We start from the raw sequence: 15089 nt of genomic DNA, 5'->3' as shown, positions 1-15089 counted from the left end.
TGTAATTAAATTGGACCATCAGGGTTCTGGTCATTGGATCGGTTCAGGTCTACCGGCAGCAGGGCACCTCTGGCGGGATTGGATCAGCAGTGCAGGTTTGGTCAATTTTGGACTGCACCTCAGACTAGATTTGGATGGGCGCTTCTGGTCACTGGACACAGTAGATAGCAGGATGCAAGTTTCAACAGGCAAGCGTTAATGGTAGCAAGACAGAATCAATCAGAATTAAATCCCCTCAAGTTTGGGATGTTTGAATTTGGGTCTATCTAGAAAGAGTTCAGCAATGCTAAAGTCTGGATTCTGCAAAGAAGTCTGGAGTCAGCTGCAAGGTGAAGAGTTCTGGATAGAATTAAGAAGTCAGGAACAAAGCGTGGCACGGAATCTGGATGTGTTCAGGAAGCAGTGTGTTCAGGAAGCAGTCTGTGTGTGTGGTGAAGTTCCTATATTTATCTTGACATCACAAAGTTATGATGTGGGCAGAATTTCAAAACACATCCCCACAACTGTGAGTGGCCACAGGCACTTGTTGGGAGTGATGGTGGTGTGGCAGTTATGGTCAGTAACCCAGTATAGGGTGCAGCCTTTTAAGTGGGCAGGGTCTGTGATTTTTTGAGTAAATCCTAAGTCCTTAAGGTCTTTGGGAAGAGAGGCAGCTATTTTGTCCTTAGGGTCATTGAGGCCTAAATTTAGGTCTCCAAGTAAGAGTTTTGGTGGAATTTTTGATGTTGTTGCTGAGTATGTGGGTGAGGTGTCCCTAGAAATCTGTTGGGAGGCCTGGGGCGGGGGGGGCATATAAAACATGGATGTTGATGGTGCAGTTGCGAGACAGTGAGAGCTCGGCTGACAGGATGTCTGATTTTCCTATCCAAAGGTGACTGTTCAGTCTGAGGGAAAGGGTTTCTTTGGATACAATAGCAACTCCACCTCCTACGCGGAGTGGTCTATCCTGTCTGAGGATGGTGTATCCTGGTGGGAACACTAGGGCAATGGCAGGGCCGGAAGCTTTGTGTAGCCATGTTTCTGTGATGGCTAGAAGGTCGAGGTCATGGCTAGATAGGAGATCATTGATTTTGAGCGCATGGGCAGGGAGAGAGCGAACATTCAAGACGGCACATTTGAGATGTGCCGTAGATTTGTTTTTTTTTCTCAGCAGGTGTAGTGAGTGGGGTTGTTAGCGGAGGGGGAGGAGGGGTGGAGGTGGTGGGAGAGCCAGGGGGAGAGGAGGGAGGGAGTTCTAGGGTAGATGAGAGATCGGCGTAGTGTGAGGTGTGTTTGGGGAGGGAGCGGGAGCCTAGTCTGTGTTTTCTGGATGCTAGGAGAGTTGGGAGACTAAGTAGGGCCAGCAGTAGGGTACGGGCTCTGAGCCTGGTAAGTCTGCTAGTAGCCCTAGGTGGGCTAGGTAGTGCAACACGTGTGCTGTGAGGGCTGCGAGAAGCTCTAGTGAGCTATAGTGAGCCGGGATGGCGAAGAGGGCGGGGCCCAAGGGTGTGATTGTGACTTTTAGGCATTGAGTATGAGAAATTAACCTGGTTGGTGTAAATAAAAAAGGTATGGAGTGTGAGGAAGACAGCAGTCGCTATGGTTGTGATGTGAAATACGTTAATGGAAGTTGGGCTGGTGCTAGGTAGCTTAGACATCATTGTGTTATGTGTATGCATGAATGGTAGTGTGTCTGTGCAGTGTGAACAAGTAAGCACAACTGGAAGGCTCGGTGGACTGCGCTGGGTGAGCGGGAGTCCGCTACAGAGGTTACTGTGCGTAAGCAGTAACAATATATAATAGCAAGTCAGTGCGGACAGTTAGGTACAGCAGTGTGGCTTTGCGATGTGGGCCAGGTGCAGGGCAATCAAATGCACATGATACATTGGTAGGCAATCAATGTGCGCAGCAGCGTATGGGCATTCAAAAACAATTGATACAGTGATAAGATATCAATGCGCACAGCAGTGTATGGGCATTCAAAAACAATGGATACAGTGGTAGGCAGTCAATATGTGCAGCAGCGTATGGGAATTCAAAAACAATTGATACAGTGGTAAGGCAGTCCGTATGTGCAGAACGTCTTAATGCAACGTGGGTAAATGAGTGTGATTATAGGGCTCGTGGGAGAATGCGGGGGAGCAAGGAGCGAGATCGACTGCTCAAACACTTTAATAGGTGGGCACAAGTAGTACTAGGCATACGTTTTAGAGTCAGAGTGCCAACAGGAACGTATACGTAATTGGGTAGCTGGATGAGTTTAGGTAGGGGAGGTGAGTGTCTGGCGCCTGGGCAGTCTTGTATCATGGCTGACGATGTAGATTTAGGATAGGGAGCAGCAAACATGAGCATATGAGTATTTACTCACTGTGTGGTAAGGGGCCTCAGGGGCAGTGTGGCCGGCCGAACGGCCTGGCAACGGACAGGCACAGGGCAGGAAAGGTCCTTGGTGTGTGGTCCTTAGGGCGGTGGGCCGGTTTATGCCAACCGGCACAGGATTGGCGTGGATAGCAGGGGTAGCAGCCAATCAGACTTCTGAAATTAGAGTGGATGCTCTGATGCTGCTAGAATTTGGCAGACGAGTAAATGGCGGCCATCTTGGCATGGATCGCTGTCTCGTGTCGGTTAATGGAGGCAGAATTCCAAGACTGAGATCTGCAGTGGGTGTAGCGGGTGGGACGCAGAACAGTGTCTTGGTATGCTTTTGCAGCAGAATCCCGTGGATGATGCAAATTAGAATGAATTGTTACCTGAGGAAATCGGCATGCTCCGCACAGGTTCCGGTGGGTGAGGCACTGGTGCTGCAGTGCGGTGGAGCTCCTGCTCGACTGTGGGTGGTACGATACAATGTTACATTGTATAGTGTTGTGCAGTCAATATTTCCTATAGTACAAACTGATTTAATGAGCACCTTTAGAAAGACAGGACAAGAAATGTTCATGGAGGTTGCTGTGTCTGGGAAGGGGACAAGAATCAATCTTTATGTAGACTTTAAATTTATCTGTGCGATTTTCTTGTTTACATTCTTTTAAACAAGACTCTTAGGAATTTGAAAAAATGCATAGGGGCATTGCACTATTTGCTTTGCTGTACTGACACTTGTATATTGGATGTAAAAGATGTTCTGGGGCAGCATTAGGGCCAATGGCTGTTAGGCACACTCTTACAGTTAGACATTCTTGTTTATCCGTCATTGGTTCATCAGCCATTTATTTGCATCTGCCAGCAACATCAAAAGCAAACATATTTCCTTGTTGCTGATTGTAACCTTCTTGATGATAGAAGGCCTGTATGTTGCCAGTTTGAAAATATGTGTGTATATTGAAGAAATTGTCTATGTTAACGCTGCACAGATCTCTAAGTCTCTTTTTAAACTTTCTAATTAGTTATTTTAAATGATTCATTATGTTCAGGTTTAGCATTGTATGTTCAAGGCTATTTCTATCACTGTATCTAGAAGAAATGTGACCTGATAGTTAAGTGTATGTCTTGATTATTAATTGGAAAACATATCTACATTCACCAGGACGTACTCGAGACCTGCGATTCTAGGCATCTTGACAGAGTCTGCTTGCATGTTTACAAACAGGCCCCAATATGTTAGATGACATCCAAGACATCCTTTTATACTTTTGCCACTGCTATATTGCTGGCAGACCAAACACTGACTACAATACTCTCTGGCCACCATGGGCACACCAAGCACAAAGCAAACTGTGCTCATCATTCCCATTTGCCATGTGCAAAACTCCATGGTGCATGTTGGCAAAGTTATGACGTAAGGATCAAGGCATTACCAATACACCATTTTTAGTGCCCTCAATGTATGACTATTGAACACACATCCTGCTGTACTCTAAGCTTTATTTTCAGTGTCAGAATTGTCATCCTCCATTCTAGCAAGTTCCTCAAGTGTATTATCAGGCGTGCCTGTGCTTCATTTTGGGGAAACATGCACAGCCTGGGGGGAAAAAGGGCACCTTTCCTAGCTGCAGTGTCAACAAGGGCATTCCCTTGGGTCCCATTGGTCATCATTACGAGAGATCTACCTTACTCAGTAAGAAGGAGGAAAATCTTTCTTCAACACAATCCTCTAACACGTGATCAAGGAACAGGGAACACTGGCCATTCATTATGAGACAAGCACAGATTAGAAATCTGCTGAACTCCCTAGCACGCATCCAGACAAAAGATGATACACAAGGCCAAGTACAAAGGAGCAGATCAGGCAAACGGACTGGCAGTGATTGGGAGCACTTTTAATTGAAATTGCTACAGGCCATAGACATCTCCCCCCCATATGTCTCCCTCATATCTTGATGTCTCTTCAAAGTGTCCAAGGGCAGTGAATAAATAGCCTACCAATGGAAATCCCTCTTGCCACACTGCCTATAATGAACAACAAATCAAATGAGCCAACAAATCAAGTGTAATTGTAATGATATAATGAAAGCAGTATCTATAATGGGTTGGGCCCAGAAGGAGCCATCAGATACATGTAACCCAATCATAGAACTAACACCTACATGCTCTATATGTAGTTTACAATGTTAACCAATTAATGCTATTCATAGGTTTTGTAATTGAGATTGTATTAAGATGACACAGATGATGTGTACTTCACTTAAAAACCGCTCAGACTCCTCGTAATGGTGAGAGCTGATTATATGCTGTCCCGACCGAGTTCGATGGTTTGAATAAATCTGGGTTTTCGCACACGCTTTGAGTACTCCATTATTGAGCATTGTTTTTACTAGTGTGGCAAATTGGGCCCTCCTTTATACTGTCTATTACAAAATATGATGCCTGGCCCCTGGGCCCTCCAGCACCTCGCATACATACATAATCAAAGATTATGTGTCCATGGTATTGTTGGGGGGGGGGGTTTCTCCAGAATGGATAATTTCCCTTATCTATTGACTTTATTAGTCTATTTAATTCCACAGACCCAGTACAAACTATCTTACATAGAGTACTGGAAAGGGTTACTAGTTATCCATTTTTGTCTGTTTCTCATGGAACATTGTTTCATTCCCTTTTCATTAAGATTTGGCTGGTGGCAGTGGTAACTACCCTATTTTTAATACCGCAGTTATTTTAAATAGCCTTGGTATAGTTTTAGGCTATCTTAGTAGCCTCGAACTTAAACCCGCGGGACGATATTTACTTTTATACGGTTCCGACTGGGTTTATTTGCATTTCTTTTTGTAAAAGTCTTTCTCGTGTTTTACTCTGTGTGCCAAACCATGTTTAGTTCCTTTGTTCGCCGACCTTTCGTGGTCTTCTGCACAGAAGCCCTCCTTAGGTGCCTGTATGTCTGAGGGGGACAGGATGTGAGGGAGGGGTTTGAGATTCCCTGCGCAGGGTCTCCTTGGAGATCCATGTCACACTCTGGTATGATTGGCTGTGGGGACTGTCCCGGCGGGACAGCCACCCTGCTGTGTGATTGACAGCCAGGCTGTGTGAATGGGGGAAAATTGCATAAAAAGCAGGTCTCTGGGACTAGGGAGGCAGAGTCACCACGGGATCGAGAGAACCAAAGAGAAGCTGACAGAAAAGGACCTCGAACATGACAGAACCTCCTGGTGAAGTCCTGCTGCAGGTCCGAATCTCCAAACCTCACCGACAGGGAAGACCTGCAAGGAATCTTCTCCCTTTGAGCTGGTGGGAACAACCAGTTCACCAAACTGCAAGCCAGGCCTCCCTCCTCTGGTCAAATTTGCTATTCACAGCTACAGTGAACCAGATAGCCAGGAAGGTCGGACCCTGCTTGGGTTTTAAGGAGCGTATATTTTATTTGTCGTTTTTCTCCACTGCTGCTTTCTTACCTGGGCAGTGCAGGACCCTCCAGTCTTCCTCTCTCTTGTCAGTCCAACAGTTGCTTCAGGATCCGTGAGCCTGCAGGACCTGCCAGGAACATCTGCCTCAGGTACAGCATTCTTCTGCTCTAAAGGTACTGTGCTAACCCGGTTGTTCGTTTCGTCCAGCCATGGTGAAAGAGTGTAAAATATTTCACTAATCCTAGGGCTTGTCCTTCTCTATTCTTTAAAGTAACTTTTCATCCGACCAACTTCAACCTGAACTCTTGGCAAAGACTTCACTGCGAACTACCCTGAACAGTGTGATCCTCTGCAAAGACTTTGGTTCATTGACTTTGGCCCAGGCCCCTTAAATTTGATTTCCTCACTGTAGTTCCTTTTTCTAGATTGCCCTGCTACTCACTTGTTGGTGCTGCTCAATTTCTGTCTAACTTTGTCTTTCCCTCCCTTTTAAATTACTGGCGTGCCATTTTGCTCAAACTTCATTTTAAGCTTAACTTGTCCAGAATCTATTGGGTGTGCTGTGGTGTATTAAGAGTGTGATTTGTTAACTGCTTGTTAATAGTTAAATGTTTAATAACTGACGTGTAAATAAATGTATATTCTTTTACTCAGAAACCTTGAGTCAGTGTTTGTTTGAATCATAGTAATTGCTGTCCTTTGTGTAACTATTTATTCTGCTCACTTTACCCTTGAGATAAGTCTGCCTGCTCAGCCATCACTACCACTTTACTGTGTAGTAGAGGCTTGTACCAAAGATGAATATGTACTGTCACTTGTGGTCCTAATTGTGTCTGGTGTTCCCAAAGTGTACTGCATATAATTCTGCCTAACAACTTATCTTAAATTGACTTATACCACCCACCATTTCACTTGGGATGGTCTTTAGGTGCTCATGTGGTTCTATAAGAGAGTGTGTTGAGTAGTTTAGTGAGGGAAGAGGGAGTAGGCTAGAGGTTGTACTTTTCTGTTGGTGCTTGTAGAACAGGAGAAACTGGCACCTCTGCAATTCGGCCTTCCAGGTATTTTTGGATTGTGCACATTGGTGTTATTGCGTATGGAAGGGTAATGTCCAGTGGCTGGGATAATTATTTGTGACAGTTGGATTTTATGGTGGTGTGTGGGTTGTGTGTTTGTGTGGGATGAGCCTGATCCATTAGATTGTGTGTGGTATGTGTCAGGTATGCTGGAGAGGAGTGAGGAATAGGGAAGATTAATGGTTAGTATTGTGTGTTTGTTTTATTGTTGGTTGCAAAATCTGTGCTCTCATTTGATTATATTGGGTTCCTAATGTTATTGCTGTCAGCGCCCATTTTATGCTAATCAGAGAAGAATAGCCAGGTTTTCAGTCATTTTCTGAAGGTGAGGTGGTCTGTCATTATTTTCTCATTTGGGATTGAGTTTCATAGATTGGCAATTAGATGTGAAAATGTGGTTCCTCCGAATTTGCTTTTTTCATATTGTTTAGTTTTGATTTGGAGGTTGTCGCTTGATTTTAGGTTTCTTCCTGGTTGGTAGTGGTTGATCTTGGCATGGAGGAATTTGGCTCCTAGTCTGTACAGTGATTTGTGGGCAATGCAGAGGGCTTTGAAGTTAATGCATTTTTCTACTGGAATCCAGTGTAGGCTTCTCTGGGCTGGTGTGATGTGGTCTTTTCTGTTTATTCTGAGGAGTATGTTTGCTGCAGTGGAGGTTTATAGTGACCTGTTCTGGCATTCCAAAATAGAGGTTGTTTACATAGTCGATTCTAGATAATACTAGGGATATGCTTGCAAGGGTTCTGTGTGGGAAGGAGGGACAGGGGAGGATCCCTCTAAAAAGTCACAGGAGGTAGAATCATTTCTTTGTTATAGCATTGACTTGTGGTTCTAGTAAGAGTCTGTTGTCCATGAGTAGTCCCCGATTTTTCATCACAGCCGATGCTTCCGGGTGGGTTCTGTGAAGGCATCATGAAGCAAGACACAGACAACAGATTCAAAGTTCAAAATAAAAAAAAGATTTATTACCTCAAATGACAGGATGGTTGAAGGCCTAACTTGCCTTATACTAATGTGGGATTTCCCTACCTGAACAAAACTAAAGAAAGTCTGAGTCGGAAAGTTCAACTTAAAAGCCTGTCTGTTTCCAAAATGTATCCTTGCCTTCACAACTAAAGCTAAACAATGTGTATGGATGTCAATAACAAAAGTAATGGTGATAAAACAAGAGTTCTGAGCTTCTACCAGCTCTTAGCTTCCGTTTCAGCTTCCCTTCCCTAAGTTCAAGAATGTTCCACAGAAGTGTCTGGATTACCATTCTTAGGTTCAGAACAGTTATACAAAACATCGGGGTTCCCTTCCCCAAGTTTAAGGTAACACAGTCCCACAGATACTCGGGTTTCCCTTCCCCAAGTGTTCAATATGTCAGTCTCTACCTAGCTTCTGTCTCTCAATTTTCAAAATAAAGTTATCATTCCTTCTGTATAAGCTTAATAACTTTTTCAACGTATTCTTTCCTGGTCTTTTGCTTCCATAGTTGAGGGTTCCCAGGTCTAGGAGTAGTTTTCAGACCATGCGGTCCATCGATTACAGGTTACGCAACCTGGAACTTTAGGCCTTTTTACCCACACAGGTTCTTCTGGTTTTGTTCCTATGTGGATGCTCCCATTCACTTGGGGTTTCCTTGTCAACCTCTTGGCCCTGCCGCCCTGTATAACACAAGTGGGACCAATCCTTGGCATTAGCTGCAGTTCATATGCATTTCTCATTTGTTATAACTGTGCTCATAAAAGTTTCATTCAGTGCGGCATTCAATAATTGTTCTGTTTGCTTTGCTGTTTCTATTTCACCCAACTTGCAGCCTCAGGCTTGTTTCATCAATTTCATACGATTTCATTTGTTCAGCACTTGCCCGACATTACCCACAGCTCCCAGGGGTGGCTCGGTTTGAGTGACTTGCTTTCTTCACTCACCGGACTTGAATTTTCCTTCCAAGTCAGCTCTGCTCGGCTTCCATGGATGCTGGCAGCTTCCCTCCTTCCTCTTCTCCACTCACAGCTCCGGCAGCACAGCTTTGACCACTGAGGCTCCCAAGCGTGCGCTTCTTTCATGGCCCGGCTGCATACAGGAACCACACGTCCTTTGAGACTTCTGCTGGCATCCTGGCTGCACTGCAGGACCCACCACGGCTGCCTTCTTTTGAAAATGGACTTCCTGCTGGTCACCTATACACAGGCCTCCCTGTTGGTCTGTGTGTTGCTGGCTTCCCCCCTTTTTATCGACCTGCAACCACTTGACAGGTTGCAGGTGTGAATCTTTAATTAGAATTTCCTGACTGCAATTAGTTCCGTCATGTCTGACCTTCACAATACTCTGTAGGCATCTTTTTCATCCCAGTCCTAGAGTGGCGAAATAGGTTACTAGTGTTTAACTACTTATAGTCGCCTCTTCCTCATCCTAGTCCTAGAGTGCTGAGAATGAGGAAAATTGAGGGGAACTGTTGCACAATGGCCCATAAAGGCTGGGGAGGGTTAGGTTGACTTTCCCAGGGAAAAGCAGGATACCATGTCCCGCCTGGGGTTAACCTGCAACCAATCCCCACGGACCCTCCACCCAGGTGTCCTCATTTGCTTTTCCACCCCTGGGTCATGATCCAAGAGCGATGGCCTTTTCCTGGCCACCTGAGCAGAGGATCCAGAGGGAGTAGTAATGAGAATACCCTCAGGTTTCTCAAAGGTCCCATGCAGGTGGCATGGTGTGTCTGTTGTATTGTCCTCTGAGGTTGAGATCATTATTTCTGTTTTGGTTGGGTTTAATTTCAGGTTGTTGATTGTCATCCAGCTGCACATGTCAGTGCGGCAATTGATGATGGTATTGTTGGGGTCTTTGATTGTGGATATCTTGACAATGAGTTGGGTATCATCTGCATAGTTGTAGGTGGTCAGTCCATGGTGCCATGTGGTACACCACAGGAGATACTTTTGGTGTTAGAGGTAAATGGTGGTAGGTAAATTCTTTCTGTTCAGTTAGTGAGGAAAGATTTCAGCCATTGTCAATCAGTCTTTCATGCTGCATTCCTCCAGTCTCTCAATTAGTGTTGTGTGTCTGATTGTGTCAAATGTGGCTGATATGTCCAGTAGTATGAGGGCAGATTGTGGGCTTTTGCCCACATTTATTTTTAGGTCATCCCATTTGGATAGAAGTGCTGATTTTGTTCCTCTCATAGATCTGAAGCCAACTTGCAAGTGGTCGAGTATTCCATTTGTTTCTATGTGATTGAGTAGGATTTTGTATATGTGGTTCTCAAGTAGCCTCGCCAGGTAGAGTAGATTAGATATAAGTCTGTAGTTGGTGTGGTCTTCTGTGCTTCCCATTTTGTTTTTGATGAGTGGCGTGATGCAAGCTATTTCAAAGATTTTCTTACTATTCCTCTGTTTAGGGATGGGTTAATCAGTGAGATAATGGGGTGCTGTGGTTGAAGATTTCTCTGTAGATGTCTGAGGGGCATGGCTCACTGGGGGAGCCAAACAAATTGGTTTCATTTATTAGTGGGGTTCTGTAGTTGTACTTGTGTTTATAGTTGCGTGGCTTGCTTCAATGCTCTGTTGGGTTGTTTCTAATTTTGTTCTTAGGTAGTTGGTGCGGTTGTCACAGTGATTGTGATGAATTATGCCTTTGTTGCAGGATGTAGCGTTTTTGATTTCTTTGATGGTTTACAAAAGTTCTTTTTGTGAATTTGTTGTGGATTGGATTCTTGTGGCGTAGTATGTTGTTTTTGCTTTAAGGACTGCTGTTTTGTATATTTTGAGATGTCATTGGAATTTTATTTTGTCAGATTGACTGTAATGGTTTCTCCATAGTTTTTCTAGTTTGCAGTTTGTTTTTCTGAGTTTTGTCAGTTCATCTGTGGACCACTGTGTTGCTTTTTTTGTTGCAGGGGTTATGAAAGGTTTTGCTGGTGCTAATTGGTGTAGGGCCTCAGTGATCCAAGCATTGAGATTTTTTAACGCTAAATCAGGGGTCATTCTGTTGATATCAGCAATGTTTGGTTGAGTGAATTCCAGCAGTTGTGTTAAGAATTCCAGGTTAAGACTCTTCCAGTTCATTTTGTTAGTAGTGTACAGTATTGTTTGTCTGGGCAGTATGCTGGTAGGGGGTTTGACAGAGAAAGGTGTCAGGTGGTTATCACTCCATATCATTGGTAGCAGTGGGGCAGTCGTAGTGAGTCTGTTTCTGTAGTAGATTGTATCCAAGATGTGTCTAGCATTGTGGTTGGATCGGTTCACTATTTCCTTAAAGTGAAGTGTTTCCAGAAGGGCGCTGAGTGAGTTTGCTGTTTTTTCATTCTCTTTTGAACCAGTTGTTGAAATCTCCCAGGACGATTAGGTTATCATGATAGGTGGAAAGGTTGATGATAGAGTCAGTGAGCTTTGTTGCAAAGTTCAGGTTGTAGGGTGGTGACCTGTGGATCAGAAGGAACATTATGTTAGCTTGATCATTGAGCTTGATCTTGATGAGGAGAATTGTGCAGTCTTCTATGTCCATTGAGGGGATTGGTGTGGTGCACATGCGGACTTTGTGCACCATTGCAATTCTGCCTCCTCTTCAGTTTTCTCTGTTGGCATGTATTAGTTTGAAATTGTCTGGTATGATTTCATGGGTGATTGTCTTGTATTTGTCTGATAGCCATGTTTCTGTGAAGAGCAGTGCGTTGGTGGTGTCCTGGCTTAGGATGTCATACATTTCTGTTTTGTGTTTCGCCATGGGTCTTACGTTAAGTAAGCTATAGTGCAGTGTGTCTGTTTTGCCATGTAAGTTGTGGCCTCATTTTTCATACGTTCCATCCGGGTGGTATTTGTTGGGTTTTCAGGTCTTGGGATTCTCACTTGGGTGAGGCTGTGTGCCAAGATTGTAGTTGGCTGCTCTGTCTCTTGGTTGAGGAGTTAATGTAGGTTAACAGAAGGGTTTTTTTAGTTCTGTTTCGTGATGGTTAGTTCATTGTCTGTACGTGACCGTTTTTTTCAGACTTTGGTTATGTAAGTGGTGTGCATGGTTATGGATTCAAGTTTGCCCCTGATTCTTATTGGGGTCTTACTAAGGTGTTTTGGTTTGACGTCCTATTGGGGTCCAGGTTTGGGTTTGTACTTGTGGGTTATTTGTTGGTTGTTTGTTTTCTGTTGAGTTGGAGTTGTAGGTGGAGAGGTAGCATGGGACATATTCCATGTTTGCTCTTTTCTTTGTTTGTATCCTTAATCCATTTAGTGGTGACCCCACAAGGCTTCTGGTTGTTGTGAATTCTGGTGGGTAGTTTCTGTTCTGTTGGGGTGCGGTTTCCTTACTGTTTCTGTTTTCATTTCTTGTTTCTTGGTCTGTCTTGTATTGAGGCATGTTGGGAGTATGTGGCTATTGTTTTGTGTTGGGTTTGCGATGTATTACAGGGGTGTGTGCCCTCCTTGATGTATGTTTTTTAATTGGAATAAGAGATTGGACCTTCTGCTTTGTTGTACAGTGTTGTCAGCCTCACTATGGTCATTGGTCGTAGCCTCCATTTCGGTTTTGGGTTGCAATGTGTTCTAGTGTATTTCCTGGGGTGGGTTCCCTCTTGGGTTAGTAATTTTCTGGTCTCCAGTTGGATCAGTATAGTTCAACCCTTTCCCGATTGCTTTTAATATGGTGTTGTCTGACGTGCAGTGCTGTCTGCCTTGCTCTGATTTTTGTTTTGTGCCTCTGTTTAAGATTTGGGCAAGAGGTTAATGTATGTATTTGTATGCAATAAATGAGTCTCTTTCTCAGAGTCTTGTAGTCTTTCTTGTAGGGCCTGCAGTTTACTGTCACTGGGGTTTAGTCGCAGAATGTGGTTTGTGGTTTCCTTTGTGGTTTGCTTTAGTTATGCTTCTTGAGTCTTCTGTGTTGATGACTGACTTGGATAAGGTATGTTCTCTGGCTGTCTTGTTTTTTCCTTGTGTTGTAGAGTGACTTAGATTGGGGTTCTTCTCCCATAGGTTTGGCCTTTCCTATGGAGCCTGTTTGGCATCACAACTGCAGTGGCGTGATTGTGTCTCAGTCTTGTAGCCTCATGAGGCTTGGGCTCTTTGGGACGCTGCGGTTTTAATGTCGAAACCTCTTCTCTGGTGTTTGTATTTCTGTCTAAGAGTCTCTTTGTTAAAGGTCTTGATCACTCTTGTGTTGATGTGAGACTTGGGTTGTTTTTTATTCTCCCGGTGGTTTTGCTCTATCCTTGTGGGGTCTTGTGTAGTTCTCTGCTTCACAGTGGCAAAGGCTTTTCTGGTGGTTGGGTTTTGTGCTAGTATCTGGTTCAGAGTGGCAAAAACCTCCCTGTTGTTGCCCAGTATTGCTTCACCTATGGGGAGGCCTCTATGTGGTGGTTGGACTTTGTGGTTGTGTCAGGTTCACAGTGGAAAAAATCTCTCTGTGGTTGCTCAGTACTGCTTCACTGAGGCGAAGGACTCTCTGTGATGGTTGGGTTTCGTGCTAGTTTTGGGTTAACAGTGGTGAAAACTTCTCTGTGGTGGTCCAGAAGCAGAGTTGTAAAGTGTAGGCAGCCTTGTGTCAAAGTTGCACTGTGGGGAAACCTACAATGAAGTTAACTGTGTGCAACAAAGACAGGTAAATTCCAGGTCTGATATTGTGGTTGTTGTGGATGGAGAGTGAGCTGTGGGAGGAACAAAGTATTATCTAAATTTAGAATGCAACCTTACCTCTATGGCAAAAGAGGCCTTACCTGTGTGTCACTGCAGTCCCCTGTGTTTTGCAGGGATTGGTGCATAGCATGCTCCTGAGTGTTGGATAGCATTAGATGTTATCTGGTTTCAATGCAGGTCTAGCTTTCTCACACAGCAAGGATTTGGGTGAATGTTGCAATGTCTGGAATCCGAGAATGTCATGGTTTAAAGAAATGGCAATTGCAGTGTCTGAATATGGGGTGCAGAGATATTTGAAACAGGGGTCACGATAATGGGTACCTGAGCTCTATTTAGTGCCTGACTTTGAGGTGCAGCAAGATTTGAAACGGTCATAATCGCAATGTCCAGGTTCAGAGTGCTGCGAGATTGAGCCAAGGCAATCACTGTTAGTAGTCTTAGAGAGTAGTCAACTACTGGGCCCACCAAGATTAAAACAGTGGCAGGAATAAACCTTTGAGTGCATCAGGATTTAAAGACAGTGGCAGGAACTAACAGTAGCAAAGTCTCCAAGTGCAACAAGATTTAGAGTAATCACAATGTGACTGCTCTGAAAGTGGCAAGATTTAAACAATGGAATCCCTCGTATGTGACAGGAATTAGCAGTAGCTAGACCTCTGAGCGTAGTAGGATTTAACAGTGGCATTAATTAACAGAGGCTAAACCTAAGGGTGTAGCAAGATTTATGCAGTGGTAGCCCTGCTATGTGGCAGGAATCAGCAGTTGCTGAACCTCTGAACGCAGCAAAATTTAAACAGTTGCTGGGATCAACGGTAGGTAACTAAATCTCTGATAACTACAAACTGTAAACAGTGGTGGGGATCAACAGCAGCTAAACCTTTTGAGCATTGCAAGATTTAACAGTGGCCCGCCTATGTGCGCAGCAAGAATTAAAGTGATCTGTGAGAAACTAGGAATGAGACACGGACACAGCGACTTGTGGTGTTTGGCCATACTCCTTTATTAAAGGAAATGAGGGTGGGGAAATGCCTCTCTGTCCCTGCTCTAAGAGGGGTTTCCCTCTCTAAAACCAAAACTAAGGGTCTGTCAAGGTCAGGATGTCCAAAACAAAAACTGTCCCACGTCCAGAGTACTATTCTGGCCCTCACATCCTAACAAACCAAAAACTAAAGTGAAAAGGGTAATGTATTTGGCCTTAAGTGTTTCACACATTTTCAAAAAGGAAAACATGTAACTCCAACACAAAACCTTCAACAGGATAGATTAATTTATTCCAGAAGGTGATTCCCTTCCTCTGAAATATCCTCCCTTGGTTGCTTATTCAACAATGTCAGTGCCTTGGGTTTTCTCTTGAGTAATAACAAATGTGTTTACAAGAAAACATGTCTCTTGGTATTGGTCTTGTTAGGATGTCTGATATACTCTCCTGCCAGATTTTAATAATATAATTAGTGTACAAAACCACTTGGCTCGCTGTCTTTGTCTTGTTAGGATATCTAGTGTACTTCCTGCCAGGTTACCACTCCTTTTCTTGTGATCAGCACAACCTTTTTGCTAATCCTGATTTTCTATTCTCGGGACCTCTTTACTGTATTTTCTCCCTGCACAATGTTCAACTTGTTCTTGCCTGGTTTACTTACCTACCAGGGCGT

Source organism: Ambystoma mexicanum, chromosome 4p, assembly GCF_040938575.1.
Source record: "Ambystoma mexicanum isolate Mex_15411 chromosome 4p, UKY_AmexF1_1, whole genome shotgun sequence".
NCBI lineage: Eukaryota > Metazoa > Chordata > Amphibia > Caudata > Ambystomatidae > Ambystoma > Ambystoma mexicanum.
The sequence above is the reverse complement of the archived record's forward strand: the minus strand, read 5'-3'. Positions refer to the sequence as shown.